At 37.9% G+C, this 25198-nt stretch overlaps 1 long non-coding RNA gene and 1 pseudogene across 2 annotated transcripts in view; one reads left to right on the top strand and one right to left on the bottom strand.

Annotated features, from left to right (window-relative positions):
- Positions 1-25198, bottom strand: part of LOC141580171 (uncharacterized) — a 202579-nt gene that overhangs the window by 14232 nt on the left and 163149 nt on the right. The window lies entirely within an intron of this gene.
- On the top strand, positions 7341-9335 carry LOC101031923 (CCR4-NOT transcription complex subunit 7 pseudogene; annotated as a pseudogene). The gene has a single exon (XR_012512040.1). The product of XR_012512040.1 is annotated as a CCR4-NOT transcription complex subunit 7 pseudogene (transcript).

The following is a 25198-nucleotide window of genomic DNA, read 5'->3' as shown; positions in this document are numbered from 1 at the left end:
TTTGTAAAGACAAGATATTGTCCAAGCTGATCTCAAACTTCTGGGCTCAAACTATCCACCTCCCCAGCCTCCCAAAGTGCTGGGATTATAGGCATGAGCCACTGGATCTGACCTAGTTTCTTCATCTTTTCGGATATTATTTTTTAAATAAGGAAAACACACATACACTTATACATGATGGTATTGTAGTAGACTGTTACAGACTTGACTTTCCTCTCCACTAAGTGTATCTTGAAAATCTTCTCATATTAATACATGAGAATTTAAAAATATTTAAATAGTATTTGGTTAGGTATATCATTTATTTTACTATTTCTGTATAGATGAAATAGGCTGTTTACAAATATTTGCTGTCACAAATAGGGCTGCACGGTTTTACACATATAATCTTGTACATCTTTATTGGCATATATGCAAGTAACCTCTCCGGTGAATTCTTAGGAGTGGATTAGTTAAATTGAAAGGATATGAACCATTGCAATATACACTGCCAAAGTGCCACTTCTTCATATTGTACCAACCTGCCATCCCACAATTGTATGAAAGCATCTGTTTCCTACTTCCTCACCAATGCTGTGTTAGCAAATTTTGAAATTTAATTTTGCAAATCTGATAGGTAAAATATGTCTCAATATAGTTTTCAGTTATATTTCTCTCATCAGGAGTGACAACATCTTTTTATATGTTCAAGGGTCACTTGCAGTCTGTAAAACATCTGTTCATAAAATTTTTATTTTTATTCTGGGTTGTTATCCTTTTTTTTACCAGTAAGAGCTCTTACATACACGGGAGCTTAGCCTTTAGTCAAAGAAATGAATTAGAAGAATTCTTTCCCAGTTTATTACATGTTCTTGCTTTGTGCTTAGTGTTTTCATGATACAGAAGTTTTTTGTTTGTTTGTTACAAGTTTTACAGAGGCGAATATATTAGGCTACTCTTTTGTGGCTTCTGGAATTTGTGTTAATAGTCACAGAGGTCATCTTCACTTTGAGATTATAAAATAACTTTTGTATTATTTTTGTATTTTTAACATTTTGGTTTTTGCATTAAAACTTGTATTGTTTTGGAAGTTATCTTGGTATGCAGTATCAAATATGGACATATTTTATTTTTACAGACGTTGCCCACAATGTTACAACACAATTAATTCAATAGTCTATGTTTTTTCCAGTTACTTGAGATGTCTCACTTATCACATGAACTTAGTTAATAAAGCAGTGGCGAGAGATCCAAGATCGCCAAATAGGAACAGCCCTAGAGTGCAGTTCCCAGTCAGAACAAAGCAGAGGATGAGTGATCAGTGCATTTCCAAATGAGTTTTTACTGCCCACAGACAAGGAGATTCCCAGGCCAAAAAGCACCACGAGTTTCCAGCACAGCTGCTTCAGCCAGTGCTGTGAGTTTCATACAAAATTTCACACAAACCTGGCAGCCATTTCAACTGGCACCTGAAATGCCAGGGAGATAGAGCCACCCATTCAACTGAGAAAGAGGGGTTTGAAACAGGATGCCAGGTGATCTGGCTTGGCAGGCCCACCCTCAAAAAGACCAGCAATCTGAAATGCTCTGGATTGAGTGTTTCACAGCAAGTGCAGCTGGACCTGGGATGGTCCAGCTCGATTGAGGGGAAGAGTGTCTGCCATTACCAAGGGGGTCTTCCACTACTGAGGCAATCCACCATTACCAAGACAGTCCGTCATTACTGAGACAGACAACCATTACTGAGGCAGTTCTAACTGTACCTCTGTAAATAAAACCTCAAGGAAGTTTACACAGCGGCTTGGCAGAGTCCATGGCAGCTCAGCAATGCCTCTGCTGACAGGCTGTGACTACTCTACCTCCTTGCTGGACAGGATATCTCTGAAAAAAGGCAGCAGTATGTCAGGAACTTATAAATAAAGCCTCACTCTCCAAGAACAGAGCACCTGGGAAAAGAGAGGTTATGAGTTCCACTGTAGCAGACTTAAACGTACCTGTCCAGCAGCTCTGAATGGAGCAAAGGAGCTCCCAGCACAGCACTTGAGCTCCTATAAGGGACAGACTCTCTTCTCAAGCAGCTCCCCAGCCCTCATACATCCAAAGAGATACCTCATAAAGGAGAGCTTTGGCTGACATCTGGCGAGTACCCTTCTGGGACAAAGATAACAGAAAAAGAAACCAGCAACAACACTTACTGTCCTGCAACCACTGTGGGTGATCCCCAGGCAAGCAGGGTCTGGAGTTGTCCTCCAGTAGTCCTTCAGCAGAGGGGCCTGACTGTTACAAGGAAAACTAAAAAGCAGAAAGAAATAGCTTCAACATCAACAAAAAAGATGTCCACTCAAAGACCCCATTCAAAAGTCACCAACTACAATGACCACAGGTAGATAAATCCATGAAGATGAGAAGAAACCAGTACAAAAAGGATGAAAACACCAAAAACCAGAATGCTTCTCCTCCTCCAAGAGATCATAACTCCTCACCTGCAAAAGAACAAAGCAGGATGGAGGATGAGTCTGATGAACTGACAGAAACAGGCTTCAGAAGGTAAACTAAGATAAGAACCTTGAAAAAAGGTTAGATGAAATGCTAACAAGAATACACAGCTAAAAGAAGAATATAAATGACTCTATGAAGCTGAAAAACACAATATGAGAACTTCAAGATGCATACACAATTTCAATAGCTGAATTAACCAAGCAGAAGAAAGGATATCAGAGATTGAAGATCAACTCAATGAAATAAAACAAGAAGGCAAGATTAGAGAAAAAAGAGTGAAAAGAAATGAACAAAGCCTCCAAGAAATTTGGGCTTATGTGAAAAGACCTAATCTATATTTGATAGGTGTACCTGAATGTGATGGAAAGAATGAATCCAAGATGGAAAACACTCCTCAGGATATTATCCAGGAGAACATCCTCAACTTAGCAAGGCAGACCAACATTCAAATTCAGGAAATACAGAGAACAACACAGACATATTCCTCAAGAAGAACAACCCCAAGGCACGTAATCATCAGAATCACCAGGGTTGAAATGAAGAAAAACATACTAAGGGCAGCCAGAGAGAAAGGTTGGGTTACCCACAAAGGGAAGCCCATTAGACTCACAGTGGATCTCTTGGCAGAAATCCTCTAAGCAAGAAGAGTGGAGCCAATATTCAATATCCTTGAAGAAAATAACTTTCAACCTAGCCATTGACACAATGAAGAAACTGCATCAATTAATGGGCAAAACAATCAGCTAGTATCAAAATGGCAAGACTGAATTTACACTTAACAATATTAAGCTTAAATGCAAATAGGCTAAATGTCCCAATCAAAAGACACAGACTGGCAAATTGGATAAAAAGTCAAGACCCATTGGTGTGCTGTATACTGGAAACCCATCTCACATGCAGGGATACACATAGGCTCAAAATAAAGGGATGGGGAAAGATTTATCAAGCAAATGGAGAGGGAAAAAAAAGCAGGAGTTGCAATCCTAGCCTCTGATAAAATGGACTTTAAACCAAGAAAAATCAATAGAAGGGCATTACATAATGGTAAAAGGATCAATGCAATGAGAAGAGCTAACAATGTTAAATATATACCACCCAATACAGGAGAATATCAACAAGACAGAATATTAACAAGGATATCCAGGACTTGAACTCAAATCTAGATCAAGCAGATCCAACAGGCATCTACAGAACTCCCCACCCCAAATCCACAGAATATACATTCTTCTTAGCACCACATCCCACCTACTCTAAAATTGACCATATAATTGGAAGTAAATCTCTCCTCAGCAAAGGCAAACGAATGGAAATCATAACAAACAGTCTCTCAGAACACAGTACAATCAAATTAGAACTCAGAATTAAAAACGTAACTCAGAACTGCACAACTTCATGGAAACTGAACAACTGACTCTTTAATATGGACTGGATAAACAATGAAATGAAGGCAGAAATAAAGATGTTCTTTGAAACCAATGAGAATGAAGACACAACGTACCAGAATATCTGGGACACATTGAAAGCACTATCTAGAGGGAAATTTATAGCAATAAATGCCCAAACAAGAAGTGAGGAAAGATCTAAATTCGACACCCTATCATCAAAATTGAAAGAGCTAGAGGAGCAAGATCAAAAAAACCTCAAAACCTAGCAGAAGACAGGAAATAACTAAGATCAGAGCAGAACTTAAGGAGATAGAGACACAAAAAACCCTTTTAAAAAATCAATAAATCCAGGGGCTGGTTTTTTTAAAAGATCAACAATATATAGGGAGCACTAGCCAGCTTAATAAAAAAGAAAAGAGAGAAGAATCAAATAGATGCAATAAAAAATAATAAAGGGGATCTCAACACCGATTCCACAGAAATGCAAACTACCATCAGACATTACTACAAACAACTCTATGCACACAAACCAGTAAATCTGGAAGAAATGGATAAATTCCCGGACACTTGCACCCTCCCAACCCTAAAACAGGAAGAAGGTGAAACCCTGAATAGACCAATAACAAGGGCTCTAGTTGAGGCAGCAATTAATAGCCTACCAACTAAAAAAGGCCCAGTCCCAGAAGTGTTCACAGCCGAATTCTACCTGACGTACTAAGAGGAGCTGGTACCATTCCTTCTGAAACTATTCCAAACGATGCAAAAAGAGGGAATCCTCCTCAACTCATTTTATGAGACCAACATCATCCTGATACCAAAACCCACCAGAGACTGAACAAAAAAAGAAAACTACAGGCCAATATTCATGATCAACATAGACGCAAAAATCTTCAAAAATACTGGCAAACCAATTGCAACAGCACATTGAAAAGCTTATCCATCATGATCAAGTAGGCTTCATACTGGGAATTCAAGGCTGGTTCAACATACGCAAGTCTGTTAATGTAATCCACTACATAAAAGAACCAAAGACGAAAACCCCATGATTATCTCAATAGATGCAGAGAAGGCCTTCAACAAAATTAAACAACTCTTTATGCTAAAAACTTTCAATAAACTTGGTACCAATGCAACATACCTCAAAATAATAAAAGCTATCTACAACAAAACCACAGCCAATATCATACTGAAAAACTGGAAGCATTCCCTCTGAAATATGGCACTTCTTTTAACACTCCTATTCAATATAGTATTGCAAGTTCTAGCAAGCGCAATCAAGCAAGAAAAAGAAATAAAGGGAATTCAATTAGAAAAGGAGGAAGCCAAATTGTCCCTATTTGCAGATGACATGATTGTATATTTAGAAGATCCCATAATCTCAGCCCAAAATCTCCTTAACTGATAAACAACTTCAGGAAAGTCTCAGGATACAAAAATCAATGTGCAACAATCACAAACATTCCTAAACACCAATAATAGACTAACAGAGAGCCAAATCAAGAGTGAACTCCCAATCACAACTGAAACAAAAAGAATAAAATATCTAGGAATACAACTAACAAAGGATGTAAAGGACCTCTTCAAGGAGAACTATGAACCACTGTTCAAGGAAATAAGAGAGGATACAAACAGATGGAAAAACATTCCATGCTTATGGTTAGGAAGAATCAAGACCATCAAAATGGTCATACTGCCCAAAGTAATTTATAGATTCAATGCTATCCCCAACAAGCTACCAATAACCCTCTTCACAGAACTGGAAAAAATCACCTTAAACTTCATGTGGAACCAAAAGAGAGCCCGCATAGCCAAGACAATTCTAAGCAAAAGGAACAGCGCTGGAGGCATCACACTGCCAGAATTAAAACTATACTACAAGGCTACAGTAATCAAAACAGTATGGTACTGGTACCAAAACAGAGATATAGATCAATGGAATGGAACAGAGGCCTTTGAAGCAATGCTGCACATCTACAACCATCTGACCTTTGACAAACCTCACAAAAACAAGCAATGGGGAAAGAATTTCCTATTTAATAAATAGTGTTGGGAAAACTGGATAGCCATGTACAGAAAACAGAAACTGGACCCCTTCCTGACACCTTACACTAAAATTAACTGTAGATGAATTAAAGACAAACATAAGACCTAACACTATAAAAACCCTAGAAGAAAACCTAGGCAAAATCATTCAAGACATAAGCATAGGCAAGGACTTCATGACCGAAACACCAAAAGCATTGGCAACAAAAGCCAAAATAGACAAATGGGACCTAATCAAACTCCACAGTTTCTGTGTGGCAAAAGAAACAGTCAGAGTGAATCAGCAACCAACAGAATGGGAAAAGATTTTTGCAGTCTACCCATCTGACAAAGGGTTGATATCCAGAATTTAGAAAGAACTAAAACAGATTTACAAGAAAAAAACAAACAAGCCCATTCAAAAGTGGGTGAGGGATAAGAACAGATACTTTACAAAAGAAGACATACATGAGGCCAACAAATGTATGAAAAAAATGCTCATCACCACTGGTCATTAGAGAAATGCAAATCAAAACCATTGAAATACCATCTCATGCCAGTTAGAATGGTGATCATTAAAAAATCTGGAGACAACAGATGCTGGAGAGGATGTGGAGAAATAGGAATGCTTTTACACTGTTGGTGGGAGTGTAAATTAGTTCAACCATTGTGGAAGACAGTGTGGCGATTCCTCAAGGACCTAGATATAGAAATTCCATTTGACCCAGCAACCCCATTACTGGGTATATATCCAAAGGATTATAAATTGTTCTATTATAAAGACACATGCACAGATATGTTCATTGTGGCACTGTTTACAATAGCAAAGACCTGGAACTAACCCAAATGCCCATCAATGATAGACTGTATAAGGTAAATGTGGCACATATACAGCATGGAATACTATGCATCCATAAAAAATGATGAGTTCAGGACATGGATGAATCTGGAAGCCATCATTCTCAGCAAAGTGACCCAAGAACAGAAAATCAAACACTGCATGTTCTCACTCGTAGGCAGGTGTTAAACAATGAGAACACATAGACACAGGGAGGGGAGCATTACACACTGGGGTCTGTTGAGGTAGGTTGGGGGAGGGACAGCAGTGGGTTGGGAGGTTGGGGAGGGATAACATCTAGAAAAATGCCAGATATGGATGACAGGGGGATGGAGGCAGCAAACCACATTCCCGTGTATGTACCTATGCAACAATCTTGCATGATCTGCACATGCACTCCAGAACCTATAGTACAATTAAAAATACATGTATATAAATAAAATAAAGTAAAGCAATGGCAGGATTTGAGAGGATTTACTCCCATTTTGAAAGAAGTTCTACCATGGTAAAATTCTATTAAACTCTGTCACATGCTACAGAGAAATCTTGTATGAAAGGAAGAGTTAATTGATGTGACAAACTTTATAATTGTCTTATTTTAAGAAATTGCCGCCAGGACGTGCGAAAAGCGACGGCGCCGCACGGTGCGGCGCAGCTCCGGCTCGCCTTTCCCCCTTGCTGGGCGAGAGGTGTCTATGGGGCGCCCGCTGCCGCCGCCGCTACGGCCACCGTCACCGCCGCCGGGTGCTGTCTCTATGGCGAGGAGGAGGAGGAGAAGCGCGAGCTCAGCGACACAAGTACATAAATAAAGAAAACAGTATTTTATGAAACAAATCTTCAATCAAGTATAACATTTTGATGCTTGGCATCTAGACTCCTTTGTGCCCTCAGTATGCCAGCAGCAACTGTAGATCATAGCCAAAGAATTTGTGAAGTTGGGGCTTGCAACTTGGATGAAGAGATGAAGAAAATTCGTCAAGTTATCCGAAAATATAATTACGTTGCTATGGACACCGAATTTCCAGGTGTGGTTGCAAGACCCATTGGAGAATTCAGGAGCAATGCTGACTATCAATACCAACTACTGCGGTGTAATGTAGACTTGTTAAAGATAATTCAGCTAGGACTGACATTTATGAATGAGCAAGGAGAATGCCCTCCAGGAACTTCAACATGGCAGTTTAATTTTAAATTTAATTTGACGGAGGACATGTATGCCCAGGACTCTATAGAGCTACTAACAACATCTGGTATTCAGTTTAAAAAACATGAGGAAGAAGGAATTGAGACCCAGTACTTCGCAGAACTTCTTATGACTTCAGGAGTGGTCCTCTGTGAAGGGGTCAAATGGTTGTCATTTCACAGCGGTTACGACTTTGGCTATTTAATCAAAATCCTGACCAACTCTAACTTGCCTGAAGAAGAACTTGACTTCTTTGAGATCCTTAGATTGTTTTTTCCTGTCATTTATGATGTGAAGTACCTCATGAAGAGCTGCAAAAATCTCAAAGGTGGATTTCAGGAGGTGGCAGAACAGTTAGAGCTGGAACGGATAGGACCACAACATCAGGCAGGATCTGATGCATTGCTCACAGGAATGGCGTTTTTCAAAATGAGAGAAATGTCCTTTGAAGATCATATTGATGATGCCAAATATTGTGGTCATTTGTATGGCCTTGGTTCTGGTTCATCCTATGTACAGAATGGCACAGGGAATGCATATGAAGAGGAAGCCAACAAGCAGTCATGACATGAAATAGTCCTTTTATTTTTATTTCGAGCTACACACATGCTTGTATATAGGTTTTATCTCTGGTTGAATCCCTTGAACAAGAGACAGTACCTTTCCCCTGCCCCTTTCATGGCCCATTTTATTGTCTACCTTTCAGTACTAAGTATGACCGTTCCTATCTCAGATCTTAATAAAAAAAATGCATTCAGGTTAAATCTGGCCTTAATATACTTGTTAGAAAGCGTGTGTGACAGAGAGTGGGGAAAGCTACGTCACTGAATATTTTGATAAACTTTACCTACTTGAGTTGGATTTATTTTTCCCTTTTCCTAAATTAACTAGCACTGACTGTAATTTATTTCCCTGTTTCATGTCTCTCCCTTTCATTCTGCAGGAGTTTTAGCTATTTGAGATTATGGACCATCAATTTTGCACTTTAGAGAGTGATTCTGACTCAAAACCTCTGTTTTATCAGAAATTGTTTTTTTCTTGATCTTAGCTGGAAAAATGACCATCTGCCAACTTTACACAGTATTTACTTGGTTTTGACCCACAGACTGTAGCACATTCATTGTGCTGTCAGTTCAACAAGATGAAAAAAAAAAAAAGATAAGGAACTACTGAAGAGCTTAGTAACTGCTGTTTCTGTACGTAGTGTTTAATCTTCCAAGCACATCTAGTGTCTGTCAGTTTCTAATTGGCATTGTAGGCAGCTCTGTGACTGAAGAATTTCCAAACCAGCTTTACACCCTTCAGGAAAAATCCCTTGTGATTGGATGTTCATTATCTGCCAGTAAACTGGTACTCAAGATGTTGAAGCTACAGTTATTTTATGATAGCACACTTCCCTTGATCTGCTTATTTTTATTCCATCACTGTTTACCCTTGTTTTTTATTTTGTAGCCATACTTATTATACTATTGATTTGTTGGTTACACAAATCAATTTTATTAAAATGCAAAGATAACAAGTCTTTAAGTGTATTTTGTACCAAATTAAATTAGAAAACAAAAATTGTGCTTGCTACAAAAGTAAATAATGGAGAGATTTGGTACAAAACAACAAAACACTATATATATATATATATATATATATATATATATATATATATATACACACACACACACACACACACATATATATAGCTAATAAAACTACCTGAGGAGTGTAATGCTTGTTTATTTTTTTGTGTATATCTTTGCAAACTATTTTATATATATTGACAAAAGAGACTGTGAAATATTTAGTCATGCAGAATATGTGACCAGACCAGAGAATGTGTAGGAAGACTTTTCAGTAATCATTAACTCTACCTTGAAATGATGGACTACAAGTTATAATGTGTTACCTACACTTACAATCAGAAATATTAGCAAATCTCCAAATGTTACATTGGTTTGTCTCCCTTGTACATTCTTTATTCATAATATTACAGTGCTGTAACTGGGTGGTCCTTTTTAAACAAAACATTATTTGCAAAACAGAGGGTATTATTTGTTTTTAAAGCTTTTGTAAATAAAGGCTTCAAAAATGTTTTCTTATAAAAAAAAAAAAAAAGAAATTGCCATGCCACCCTAGCCTTCACCAACTACCACCCTGATCAGTCAGCAGCCATCCACATGGAGGCAAGATCTCTACCTGTAAAAGGATAGTGTAAAACTCACCAGTAAAACTCACTGAAGGCTCAGATGATCATGAGAATTTTTTAGCAATATACTATATTTAATTAAGATATGAACATTATTTTCTTAGACATAATGTTATTCTACATTAACAGACTACAGCATAGTGTAAATATAACTTTTACATGTACTTGGAAACAAAAAACTTTGTGTGACTCACTTTATTGCAATATTTGCTTTATTGTGGTGGTCTGGAACCAAACCCATAATATCTCCAAGGTATACCTATAAACAAGAAGTGTCAATATAATTTTGTGAGAGAACAATAATGAAGAAATACAATCCTGACAGATATTAAAGCATACTATCAAGCTTGTAATTAAAATAGTACCATATTAAACATGATTGTACAGCAAGACCAATAGAACAGAAGGGATATTTCGGTAACTAAGTTCATATGGTATCCTAACTCTTTTGTTGCCATTTCTACAATGTTTATAGCATCTTCACCAAGAGTTAATTCCATCTGAAGTAACCACTTTTTCTGCTTACTCATAAGAAGGAACTCCTCATTTGTTCAGGTTTTTTGTTGTTGTTGTTCAGGTTTTATCATGGCATTTCAGCAATTCAGTCAACAATTCAGGCTCTACTTCTAATTCTTTTGTGGTTTACACCATATTTGCAGTTACTTCCTCTACGGAAGTTTTGAAACCCTCCAAGTCATCCATGAAGGTTTAAATTAACTTATTCTAACCTCCTTTTAACGTTGATATCATGAAATCCTCCCATGGATTACACATAGGCATCTTGAATGGTGAATATTTTCCAGAAAGTTTTTAATTTACTTAGCCCAGTTTTATTGGAAGAATTGCCCTCTGTGGCAGCTATGGCCTTACAAAATCTATTTCTTAAATAAGAAGACTTGAAAGTTGAAATTATTCCTTGATATATGGGCTGCAAAGTGAATTTTGCATTAGCAGGCATGAAAACATTAATCTTCTTGTACGTCTCCATCCAAGCTCTTATAAATGAGCAGTAATATTTTGAAAGAAGTCTTCTCCTGAGCAGTAGGTCTCAACAGCAGGCTTCAAATATTTAGTAAACCATTCTGTAAATAGATATGCTATCATCCAGGCTAAGTTGTTTTCTTTATAGAGAGCAGGCAGAGTAGAGTTAGCATGATCCTTAAGGGCACTAGGATTTTCAGAATGGTAAATAAGGACTGGCTTCAATTTAAAGTCAACAGCTGCATTATCCCCTACCAAAAGAGTCAGTCTGTCCTTCAAAACTTTGGAACTTGGCATTCACTTCTCCTCTCTAGCTATGAAAGTCTTCAATGGCATCTTCTTCCAATACAAGACTGTTTTGTCTACATTGAAATATCTGTTGTTTAGTGTAGCCATCTTAATCACTGATCTTAGCAAAATACTTACTGTAGTTTTCACATAAGCGCTAGCTCCTTCACTGTATACTTTTATGTATAAAGATAGATTCTTTCCTTAAACCTCATGAAACGAAACAACATTTGCTAGCTTTAAACTTTTCTGCTGCAGTGTCCTTGCATCTCTTTGCTTTAATAGAATTAAAGAGAATTATGGCCTTAATCTTAAGTAAACTTTGATGTAATGGAATCTGTGGCTGATTTGATCTTTAACCAGACTAATAAAATGTTTTCCATGTCAGCAGTATGGCTGTTTCTCTTTCTTATCATTCATATGTTCACTAGAGTAACACTTTAAGTTTTCTTCAATAATCTTTTATTTACACTCCTAACTTGGCTAACTGATGCTAGAGACCTCACTTTCAGTCTAACATGGCTTTCAGTGTGCCTTCCTTACTAAGCTTAATCATTTCTAGCTTTTGATTTAAAATTAGAGACATGCAACTCTTCCTTTCACTTAAACAGGAAGGGCATTGTAGGGTTATTCATTGGCCTAATTTCAATATTGTTACATTTCAAGAAATAGGGATGTTCAAGGAGAAGGAAAAAGACAGAAGCGTGGTCACTTGGTGGAGCAATCAGAACATACACAACATCTACCTCTTAAGTTCAGTCTCATAAGGCACAATTTGTGGCCCTTCAAATCAATTACAAAACAATAGCAACAATAAATATCATTGGTAAGAGGTCACTATAACAAATATAACAGTAATAAAAGTTTGAAATATTGTATGAATTATCAAAATGTGACACAGAGACATTAAGTAAACACAATGCTATTTTAAAAATGACCTCGATAGACTTTCTTTAGTAGGGTTGCTACAAACCTTTAATTTGCAAAGTGCAATAAAGCCAAGTGCAATTAAAAAAAAAAAAAAAAAAAAAAAACTGACTCAAGAACAGAAAATCAAACACCACAGGTTCTCACTCATAGGTGGGTGTTGAACAATGAGAACACATGGACACAGGGAGGGGAGCATCACACACTGGGGTCTGTTGGGGGGAAATAGGGGAGGGACAGTGGGGGATGGGGAGTTGGGGAGAGATAGCATGGGGAGAAATGCCAGATATAGGTGATGGGGAGGAAGGCAGTAGATCACACTGCCATGTGTGTACCTATGCACAATCTTACATATTCTTCACACGTACCCCAAAACCTAAAATGCAATTAAAAAAAGATACATCTGTATTTTATTTTGATGTAAAATCTTCACCTTACCTAGCTTTGAAAAAATATTAATGATTAATAATAATATTTTATTGAGTGTATTGTTCTATTTTATTATTAGTGCTAAGCTCTTAATGTGCCTAATTTTAAAAATTTATTTATTATACTTTAAGTTCTGGGGTACATGTGCAGAATGTGAAGGTTTGTTACACAGGTATACACATGCCATGGTGGTTTGCTGAAATATTTTTGTGTTGCACTTATAAATTACTTTAGAAACTAATTAATTTAAAAAATAATTAACTAAAACTATTACAAAGTTGAGTTTTCTTATCCAGGAACATAGAATCACTTCACAGTGGCATAAGTTTTCATGCAACTCACAAGTGTCTTACATTTTTCTTCAACCCTTGTCTCCCTCCTACTTAGTAGGCCCCAGTGTCCATTGTTGCCATATTTGAGTCCATGAGTGAGAACATGCAGTATCTGGTTTGCTGTTCCTGTGTTAATTCACTTAGGATGATGGCCTCCAGCTGCATTCATGTTGCTGCAAGAACAGGATTTCATTCTTTCTGTGTGGAATTACATGGCATATATGTACCATGTTTTCTTTATCCAATATACTACTGATGGGCATCTAGGTGGATTCCATGTCTTTGCTATTGTTTTTACTGCTGCATTGAACATCTGAGTGCATGTGTCTTTTTGGTAGAATAACTTATTTTCTTTCCAATATACACCCAGTAATGGGATTACAGAGTTGAATGGTAGTTCTGTTTTAAGTGTTTGAAAAATCTCCACACTGCTTTCCACAGTGACCGAACTAATTTACATTCCAACCAACAGTGTGTAAGCATTCACTTTTCTCTGAAGCCTTGTCAGCATCTGCTGTTTTTTGACTTTTTAAAAATAGCCATTCTGATTGGTGTGAGATGGTATTGCATTTTAGTTTGATTTGTATTTTAGTGATGATTAGTGATGTTGGTCTTTTTTTCAAATGTTTGTTGGTCACTTGCATGTCTTCTTTTAAGAAGTATCTGTTCATGTGTTTTGTATACTTTTTAATGGGATTATGTATTTTTTGCTTAATGAATTATATTCCTCACAGATTGAAGATATTAGAACTTTGTTTAATGCATAGTTTGTAAGTATTTTCTCCCATTCTGTGGGTCATTTGCTTAGTCTGTTAATAGTTTCTTTTGCTGTGCAGAAGCTCCTTAATTAGGTCCCATTCGTCAATTTTGGGTTTTGTTGCCATTACTTTTGGTATTTTAGTGATAAAGTCTTTGCTCATGCCTGTGTCCTAAATGGTATTGCCTAGGTTTTCGTCTAGGGTTTTGTTTTGTTTTGTTTTGTTTTAGGTCTTATGTTTAAATCTTTAATCTCTCTTGAGTTAATTTTTGTGCAAGGTGTAAGGAAGGGGTCCAATTTCAGTTTTCTGCATATGGCTAGTCAGTTTTCCCAACATCATTTATTAAATAGAGAATTCTTTCCCCATTGCTTGTTTTTGTCAGGTTTATCAAAGACCAGACAGTTGTAGATGTGTGGCTTTATTTCTGAGGCCTCTGTTCTGTTCCATTGGTCTATATATCTGTTTTGATACCAGTACCATGCTGTTTTGGTTACTGTAGTATAGTTTGAAGCCAGATTGCAGGATGCCTCCAGCTTTGTTCTTTTTGCTTAGGATTATCTTGGCTATATGGGCTCTTTTTTGGTTCCATATGAAATTTAAAGTAGTTTTTTCTAATTCTGTGATGAAAGTCAATGGTAGCTTGATGGGGTTAACATTGGACTTATAAATTATTTTGGGCATTATGGCCATTTTTATAATATTGATTCTTCCTATCCATGAGCATGGAACAAACATTATTTGTGTCCATCTCTTTGTGTCTTCTTTTATTTCCTTGAGCAGTGATTTGTAGATCGCCTTTAAGAGGTCCTTCAAATCCCTTGCAAGTTGTATTCCTGGGTATTTTATTCTCTTGTAGCAATTGTGAATGGGAGTTCACTGGTGACTTGGCTCTCTGTTTGTTTATTATTGGTGTATAGGAATGCTTGTGATTTTTGCACATTGATTCTGTATCCTGAGACTTTGTTATCTGCAAATAGAGAAAATTGGACTTTCTCTCTTTCTATCTGAATAAGCTTTATTTCTTTCTCTTGCTTGATTGCCCTGGCCTGAACTTCCAATACGATGTTGAATAGTAGTATTGAGAGAGGGCATCCTTGTCTTGTGCTGGTTTTTACAGGGAATGCTTCCAGATTTTGCCTATTCAGTGTAATATTGGCTGTGGGTTTGTCATAAATAGCTCTTATTATTTGAAATATGTTCCATCAATATCTAATTTATTGAGAGATTTTAATGTGAAGGGCTGCTGAATTTTATCAAAGGACTTTTGGACTTTTCTGCATCTATTGAGATAATCATGTGGTTTTGGTCATTGCTTCTGTTTGTGTGATGAATTACATTTATTGATTTGTGTATGTTGAACCAGCCTTGTATCCCAGGGTAAAGCCAACTTGACTGTGTTGAATAAGCTTTTTGATGTGCTGTTGGGTTCAGTTTGCCAATATTATATTGAGGATTTTCACATCAATGTTCATTAGAGTTATTTGCCTGAAATTTTTGTTTTTGTTGTGTCTCTGCCAGGTTTGGTTATCAGGATGATGCTAGCCTTATAAAATGAGTTAAGGAGGAGTCCCTCTTTTTCTATTGTTTGGAATAATTTCAGAAGGAATGGTACTAGCTCCTCTTTGTACCTCTGGTAGAATTTAGTTATGAATCTGTCTGGTCCTGGACTTTTTTCATTAGTAGGCTATTAATTACTGCCTCAATTTCAGAACTTGTTTTTGGTCTATTTGGGGATTCAGTTTCTTCCTGGTTTAGTCTTAGGAGGATGTATGTGTCCAGAGTTTTATCCATTTCTTCTAGATTTTCTAGTTTATTTGTTTAGAGGTGTTTATAATATTTTCTGATGGTAGTTTGTATTTCTGTGGGATCAGTGGTGATATCCTCTTTATCATTTTTTAATGCATCTATTTGATTCTTCTCTCTTTTCTTCTTTATTAGTCTGGCTAGGGGTCTACCTATTTTGTTAATCTTTTCAAAACAACAGCACCTGCATTCATTAAATCTTTGAAGGGTTTTTCATGTCTCTATTTCCTTTGGTTCTGTTCTGATCTTAGTTATTTCTTGTCTTCTGCTAGCTTTTGAATTTGTTTGCTCTTGCTTCTCTAGTTCTTTCAATTGTGATGTTAAGGTGTTTATTTTAGGTCTTTCCTGCTTTCTCTTGTGAGCACTTAGTGCTATAAATTTCCCTCTATGTACTGCTTTGGCTGTGTCCCAGATATTCTGGTATGTTGTATCTTTGTTCTTATTGGTTTCAAAGAACTTATTTATTTCTGCCTTAATTTTGTTATTTACCTATAGTCATTCAAGAACAGGTTGTTCAGTTTCCATGTAGTGTTGCAGTTTTGAGTGAGTTTCTTAATCCTGAGTTCTAATTTGATTGCACTGTGGTCTGAGGGACTGTTTGTTACAATTTCTATTCTTTAACATTTGCTGAGGAGCGTTTTACCTCCAATTATGTGGTCAATTTTAGAATAAGTGAGATGTGATGCTGCAAAGAATGTGTATTCTATTGATTTGGGGTAGAGAGTTCTGTAGACGCCTATTAGGTCCATTTGGTCCAGAGCTGAGTTCAAGTCCTGAATATTCTTCTTAATTTTCTGTCTCATTCATCTGTCTAATATTGACAGTGGGGTGTTGAAGTCTCTTGCAATTACTGTGTGGAAATCTAAGCCTTTTTGTTGGTCTCTAACAACATGCTTTATTAATCTGGGTACTTCAGTATTGTATGCATATATATTTAGGATCGTTAGCTCTTCCTGTTACATTGATCCCTTTACCATTATGTAATGCTTTTCTTTGTCTTTTTCTGATCTTTGTTGTTATAAAAGCTGCTTTATCAGAGACTAGGATTGAAATTCCTGCTTTTCTTTGTTTTCCATTTGCTTGGTAAATATCCCTCCATTCCTTTATTTTGAGCCTACGTGTGTCTTTGCAAATGAGAAGGGTTGCTGAATATAGCACACTGATGGATCTTGATTCTTTATCCAATTTGCCAGTCTGTGTCTTTTAGATGGGGTATTTAGCCCATTTACATTTAAGGTTAATATTGTTATGTGTGAATTGATCCTGTCATTATGATGCTAGCTGGTTATTTTGTCCATTAGTTGATGCAGTTTCTTCATAGTATCAATGGTCTTTACAATTTGGTATATTTTTGCAATGGCTGGTACTGGTTTTTCCTTTTCATGTTTAGTGCTTCTTTCAGGAGATCTTGTAAGGCAGGCTTGATGATGACAAAATCTCTCAGCATTTCCTTGTCTATAAAGGATTTTATTTCTCCTTTGCTGATGAAGCTGATTATGAAATTCTGGGTTGAAAATTATTTTATTTAAGAATGTTGGATATTGGCTCCCTCTCTCTTCTGATTTGTAGTGTTTCTGCCAGGAGATCTGCTGTTAGTCTTATGTGCTTCCCTTTGTTGGTAACCCAACCTTTCTTTCTGACTGCTCTTAACATTTTTTTTTTCTTCATTTCAATCTTGGTGAATCTGACACTTATGTGTTTTGGGGTTGTTCTTCTCAAGGAGTATCTTTGTGGTGTTCTCTGTATTTTTTGAATTTGAATGTTGGCCTGTCTTTTTAGGTCGGGTAAGTTCTTTTGGATAATATCTTCAAGTGTGTTTTCCAATCTGGTTCCATTCTGCCTATCACTTACTGAAACACCAATCCAATTAGGTTTGCTCTTTTCTCATAGTTCCATATTTCTTGAAGGCTTTGTTTGTTCATTTTAAATATTTTTTTCTCTAATCTTGTCTTCATGCTTTATTTCATTAAGTTGATCTTCAATTTCTGATATCCTTTCCTCTGCTTGATCATTCAGCTATTGATGCTTGTGTATGCTTCATGAAGTTCTCATTCTATGTTTTCCAGCTCCATCAGGTCATCTATGTTCTTCTCTAAACTGATTATTCTAGTTAGCAATTCCTCTAACCATTTTTCAAGGTTCTTACCTTTCTTGCATTGGGTTTGAACATGCTCCTTTAACTCAGAGGAGTCTGTTATTACCCACCTTCTGAAGTCTACTTCTGTCAATTCATCAAACTCATTCTCTATCCAGTTTATTTCTTGCTGGTGAGGAGTTGTGCTCCTTTGGAAAAGAAGAGGCATTCTGGTTTTTTAAATTTTCAGTCTTTTTGTACTGTTTTTTCCTTATCTTCATGAGTTTATCTACTGTTGGTCTTTGATGTTGGTGAGCTTCAGGTGGAATTTCTGTGTATACATCCTTTTGGTTGACATTGATGCTATTCCTTTCTATTTGTTAATTTTTCTTTTAACAGTCAGGCCCCTCTGCTGCAGGTCTGCTCGAGTTTGCTGGAAGTCCACTCCAGACCCTGTTTTTCTTGCATCACCAGCAGATGCTGCAGAACAGCAAAGATTGCTTCCTGTTTCTCCCTCTGAAAGTTTTGTCCCTGAGGGGCACCTGTAAGATGCCAGCTGGAGCTCTCCTGTGTAAGGTTTCTGTCAACACCTGCAGGGAGATGTCTCCCAGTCAAGAGACATGGGAGTCAGGGACCCTTTGAAGAGACAGTCTGTCCCTTAGCAGAGCTTGAGTGTTGTACTTGGAGATCTACTGCTCTCTTCAGAGCTGGCAGGCAGGAACATTTAAGTCTGCTGAAGCTGCACCCACAACTGCCCCTACCCCCAGATGCTCTCTCCCAGGGAGATGGGAGTTTCATCTATAAGCCCTGACTGGGGCTGCTGCCTTTTTTTCAGAGATTCCTTGCTCAGAGAGGAGAAATATAGAAGGCGGTCTGGCTACAGCAGCTTTGCCCAGCTGTAGTGGTCTCCACCCAGTTCAAACTTCCGGCAGCTTTGTTTACACTATGAGGGGAAGCCACCTACTCAAGCTTCAGTAATGGTAGATGCCTCTCTCCCCACCAAGCTCAAATGTTCCAGGTCAACTTCAGACTGCTGTGCTGGCAGTAAGAATTTCAGCCAGTGGATCTTAGCTTGCTGGTCTCTGTGGGGGTGGGGTCTACTGAGCTAGACCACTTGGCTTCCTGGCTTCAGTCCCCTTTCCATGGGAGTAAATGTCTCGCTGGTGCTCCAGGGGTCACTGGATTATGAAAAAGCACTCATGCAGCTAGCTCTGTGTTTGCCCAAATGGCCTTCTTGTCTTGTGCTTGAAACCTAAGGCCCTGGTGGTGTAGGCACCAGAGGGACTCTCCTGTTCTGCAGTTGCAAAGACCATGGGAAATGTGTAGTATCTGGGCTGGAGTGAACTGTTTCTCACAGCACAGTCCCTCACAGCTTTTCTTGGCCTGGTGAGGGAGAATCCCGACCTCTTGCACTTTGTGGGTGAGGCAACACCCTACTGTCTAACCAATTTCAATGAGATGAGCCAGGTACTTCAGTTGCAAATGCAGAAATCACCTACCTTCTGAGTTAATCTCACTGGGAGCTGCAAACCAGAGCTGTTCCTATTTGGCCATCTTGCCCAGAAGCCCAGAAACTGCCACTTTTAAACCATCAAATCTTATGAGAACTTCCTCACTACCATGAGAACAGCATGGGGGAAACCACTTCTATCATCCAGTTACCTCCCACCAAGTTTATCCCTTGACACATGGAGATTAAAATTCAAGAGAAGATATGGGTGGGGACACAAAGCCAAACCATACTCTTTCACCCCTGGCCCCTGCCTAATCTCATGTCCTCTTTACAGATCAAAAGCGATCATTCCTTCCCAATAGTCACCCAAAATCTTAACTCATTCCAGCATTAACTCAAAAGTCCAAGTCCAAAGTCTCATCTGAGACAAGGCAAATCCCTTCCCCTATTAGCATGTATAATAAAAAGCAAGTTAGTTATCTCCCACATACAATAAGGATACAGGCATTGGATAAGTATTCCCATTCCAAATTGGAGAAATTGACCAAAACAAAGGGGCTGCAGACCCCATGCATGTCTGAAACCTGGCAGGGCAGTCACTGAATCTTAAACCTCTAAAATAATCTCCTTTGACTCTATGTCTCACATCCAGAGCTTGCTGATGCAAGCGGTGGGCTCTCAAGGACTTGGGAAGCCCCATCCCTATAGCTCTGCATGGTACAGCCCACAGTTGCTTTCATGGATTGGCATTGAGTGCCTGCAGCTTTACCAAGTACATGGTACAAGCTGTTTGTGGATCTACCATTCTGGGGTCTGGCAGACAGTGGTCCTTTTCTCACAGCTCAAGTAGGCAGTGCCCTAGTAGGTACTCTGCATGGGGTCTAACCCCCTATATCCCCTCTATATTGCCATAGTAGAGGTTCTCTATGAGGGCTCTGCCCTTGCAACAGTCTTCTACCTAGACATTCAGATGCTTTCCAATAGCTTCTGAAATCTAGGTGGAGGCTCCTAAAGCTCAGCTCTTTTCTTCCATGTACCTGCAGGTCCAAAACCAATGGAAGATGCCAAGGCTTGGGACTTAAACACCCTCTGAAGTCATGGCCTGAGCTGTACCTTTGATCCTTTTAGCCACAGCTGGAGATGGAGTGGCTAGCACATGGGGCACCAAATCCTGAGGCTTCACATAGCAGTAGGGCCCTGAGACCACCACATGAAATCATCTTTTCCTCATAGACCTCCAGACCCATGATGGGAGGGGCTTCAGTGAGGATCTCTGACATTCCCTAGAGACATTTTCTCCCTTGTCATGGCTTAATAGCTCCTTATTACTTATGCAAATTTCTATAGCTGGCCTGAATTTCTCCCCAGAAAATGGATTTTTCTTTTCTACCACATGGTCAGGCTAAAATTTTCCAAACTTTTATGCTCTGCTTCCCTTGTAAATAAAGTTCCAGTTTTAGATAATCACTGTGAATGCATATGACTGAGTGCTTTCAGAATCTGCCAGGTAACCTCTTGAATTCTTTGCTGCTTAGGAATTTTTTCTACCAATTACCCAAAATTATCTCTTTCAAGTTTAAAGCTCCATAGCTCTGTAGGGCATGGGCATAATGCTACCACTCTCTTTGCTGAAGCATCACAAAAGTGACTTTTACTTTAGTCCCAATAAATTATTCATCTCCATCTGAGACCACCTCAGCCTGGACTTCATCATCCATATCACTATCAGCATTTTAGTAAAAACCATTGAACAAGTCTCTAGGAATGTCCAAACTTTTCCATATCTTCTTATCTTTTTCTGAGCCCTCCACACTGTTCCAACCTCTGTCAATTACCCAGTTCCAAAGTCATTTCTACATTTTCATGTTATCTTTATAGCAGCACTTCATTCCTGGTATTAATTTTCTATATTTGCTTATTTAAAGGTACATATTTCTTTAATTTATACATGTTCTTTGCTCAAAAAGTAAATTTCCTGTAGACATATGTTGTATTAGTCCATTTTCACACTGCCATAAAGAACTACCTGACTGGGTAATTTATAAAGGAAAGAGGCTTAATTGACTCACAGTTATGGCTGCACAGGCCTCAGGAAACTTACAATCATGGCAGAAGGTGAAGAAGAAGCAAATACCATCTTCACAAGATGTCAGGAGAGAGAGAGCACAGGGGAAACTGCCACTTTTAGACCATCAGATCTCATGAGAACTCCCTATCATGAGAACAGCATGGGGAAAACCACTCCCATGATGTAATCTCTTCCCATCATATCCCTCCCTTGACATGTGGGGCTTACAATTTGAGATAAGATTTGTATAGGGAAACAGAACCAGATGATGTCATCTCCCAATTTTACTGAGAATGGAATTTTTACTTTTGTCTTCAATTCTCCTGGTTATTTATTTATTTATTTATTTATTTTTATTTATTTATTGACACACAATCTCACCCTGTCACCCAGCCTGGAGTGCAGTGGTGCCATCTCGGCTTACTGCAACCTACACCTCCCAGGTTCAAGCTATTCTCTGGCCTCACCCTCCTGAGTAGCTGGGATTACCAGCATGTGCCACCATGCTTGGCTAATTTTTGTAATTTTAGAAGAGACAGGGTTTCACCATGTTGGCTAGGCTAGTCTCAAATTCTTGACTTCAAGTGATCCACCTGCCTTGGCCTCCCAAAGTACTAGGATTAGAGGGATTAGCCACCATGCCTGGCCCCTGGTTATTTATTTATTTATTTATTTATTTATTTATTTATTTATTTATTTTGAGGAAAGAATGCTTAGCTTATATAGTCACATTTGTCTGGTAAGTCCTTATCTCATTTGTCAACCCCAAATAAGAGTGGAAATTAGAACATTACAACACACCTATCTTTCTTTGAATTGTGTGATTTTCAGAATTATGGAGAGAAATTTAAAAATAAACAAAAAGAGTCTACTTCTACCTTCATGTAATGATTTTTGCTAATAAGAATAGCAATACCCCTCTGTCTCTTATTATTTCTGCTACAACAAAGGGCACAAAGGCATATCTCATTTCTTTTACTTTCTGTATCACTTTATTTTTAAAAGCTTGGGTCTTTCTATCTTAAAGGGATCCACAGCCGTAAAGACTCTTTAGGGGACTGGTTGTTTCCACCTGCTGCCAAGACAAACATGTCGCACCTATGCTCAGTGGTTGATACTAGCCGTTGGCTTATTTCTGGTTATAACTCAGGCTTTTGAATTAATTATTTAAGTTTTTTTAGGTCCTAATCCTTGGCTTCTTTTGAAATTGGCTTCTGTTCCTCTATTTCATTCATGCAGGCAAGCACAGCTGGGCACCTCTGTTGACAGTTTCCAGGTTTGAATTGTACAGTGATGAAAGCCAAATCATCCTTAGGTATCTGGAACACATTTTATCTTTGGATCTCTGACACAACATGAATATTGTTGACATTTGAGGCATAGTGCCAGACTCATCCAAGCACATAGCTATTTCCCTAGGAAACCATCTAATATGGATATTTAAAAGCTATTATTTTATTGCTATTGGATGTCATTAAATGCTGGTTCATGAACCAGAAAAAGAAAACATTTCAAGTGAGAAAACAGAAATCCTCTAAAATATTTCATGTCTATGTGGGACATTTAAATATAACAGAAAAAAAAAAACTAGTAAGTTCAAAATGATGCCATTTTACCTTGTTAGGTTTTATTTTGACTTTATTGTGAGCTTGTTGTTTTTGTGCCTTGATGATATTTTAATGTAAAAGTGTAATTATTATCCAATGTTTATTTAAAACCAGAACTCTACTATGTAGGAGACTATCTTTTATTTTTACTATTACAGTATTTTGATAAATGAAAATGAGAAACAGAAACTTTCTGTATTTATTTGCATACACTACCCACTGCCAGTTTTTATCATTAACTATGGGCTATGTCTCTCAAATTCACTACAATTTACTACATCCTAATTCCCTGCTAGGTTTAGAATACAGCTAGATATGTATTTTTAAAAATCATGTCCATTTAATGAAAGTAAAACTTAGACTACATATAGAGATTTGGTCTTTATTTCATCTTTCTCAAAATATAAATATAACTTAATTTGGTCAGAATCCCCTGTTTCATCATTCTCATTTGTTATTCCCTTTCTATTCAGCTACATCAATCTGTTTTTTATTTGCATCGCTGAACTTTCCTGTCTATTTTCCAGCTCTTACATGCCAATCCTCCCTCACTATTGCCAGCCCAAAACATCTCTTAGTGGAGTATTATTTAATCTGTACACATAATACTCATATCATTGTTCTATCCTGGGAAATGTGTCAACCAACTATTAGATGTCTAATGTTTTGGAATTTAAAACAAATTATTATATCAGTCTGTTGTAAGCAACAGAAACTGATTTAGTTTGATTAAGCAGAAATTTACTAAAAGGATATTGGATAGCTTATACAGTTGTTGAAAGATCTAGAGAATAAGACTTGAGGTTAGGCTTCTGGGCAAAATGGCCAAAACTGTGCCATGGAATTGTCTTAATGACAAAACTACCACAAACAGTGGTCACCCACAGTATGCCACACAAAACTGCTGCTGCTAATGCTTTTGCCCACTGGTGCAATTTCTGCACAAGAAAATTGACATTTAAACTGCAGGGAAGTCACCACTACTTGCACCATTGCCACCACAAGCACCACCACCACCAAAGAATATCTCTAGCTGCATTTCTTCTAAGATAAAATTTAACATGCAGAGTTTGTACTGCAGAGGATAAAGAAGTAAGATTGAGCAAAGATGGAAGTCGAGCTATGATATAAGCCCAAAGTAGACCTCAGCTGACACCATGACCATCTTGGGAGTTAAAGTTTGCTCCTAGTTAGGTCAAAGCAGCAAGATTTTTATGTCCTCATATTGAACAGCCATTAGATATGTGCTACACACTAGGAAGGGACATGATCTTAGGAAAGGTGGCTCTCTACAGCTGAGGCAACCCTTGAAAAACAGATAACTGAAGGTTGTTTGCCAACAGTATCCTCAGCATTTAAGGAAGCACGTACAGTCACTTCTTGCATTACTTGGTTTCACTATATATGTATTTTTGAAACAACCCTTCTATGATTGTTATAGGATTCCATTTCTGGAGGAACCTAAAAGAATAGTTAGTAGGATGACACATCTGCTAATACTGCAGCTGATCTTGGGACCTCAAGTGATCTCATTGTCTCTTTCCTCTCCTGTCCACTGTAGATTCCTCTTATCTTCAACTAGCATCTCTGCTGGTCGACATGTTTTATCTGCTACCATTACCCAGACCCTCATCCCTGAGAAGTCTGGGACCCTGGTAACCATGCTTCATGCAGACTGAGGTTTCTGTGCTTGTCCATTAACCATCAAAATTCAACAAGGGAGTACCAAGAGGAACCCAAACATATTTTTCTCTGTCCTTATTGTGTCACATCAGCCCTGCCTCCCTATGTTGATCAGGATTAATTATCCCTCCCGTGATGATGGTTACTCTTTTGCTGCTTGTCCCTTGGCACAAGGAGCCTGAAGTGCCCAGGTCATAGCTTATAATTCATGGGGATCTTATTTCAACCCTGTTCCCTGCTTGTCAATCAAGATCTCTCAACTCTCTGCCAAGTCCAGAGGTGTGGGAATGAGAAGCACAAATTCCTAAGTGGGTCACTGGTTGTCATAGTAAGCGCTTCCACTTCTTGGTTTCCATTTCCACATAATATTTCTATTGAGGATGCATCACAATTTGAGGATGTATCACCATGGCTATTAAGGATGCATCACCATGATTAATATTCAATATTGAAGTAGTCAACAAGATGTATAGTAAATTAAAACATTCCAAAAGCATTACAATTATTTAGTTCAATCTTCATTTGTTTTGGTAAAGAAAACTAATTTTAATATATGTTTTCCTCAAGGAAGCTATATATGCAAGACTTTGTTTTCCTTGTTGTTTACTCTTTTTATCCTTATTTTTCTCTCATAAGATGTTTACTCTTTCCCATGGAAAGTTTGGGCTAAGAGAGGATTACACTACTCTTTT

This window comes from Saimiri boliviensis, chromosome 10 (assembly GCF_048565385.1).
Source record: "Saimiri boliviensis isolate mSaiBol1 chromosome 10, mSaiBol1.pri, whole genome shotgun sequence".
Taxonomy (NCBI): domain Eukaryota; kingdom Metazoa; phylum Chordata; class Mammalia; order Primates; family Cebidae; genus Saimiri; species Saimiri boliviensis.
The sequence above is the reverse complement of the archived record's forward strand: the minus strand, read 5'-3'. Positions and strand labels throughout refer to the sequence as shown.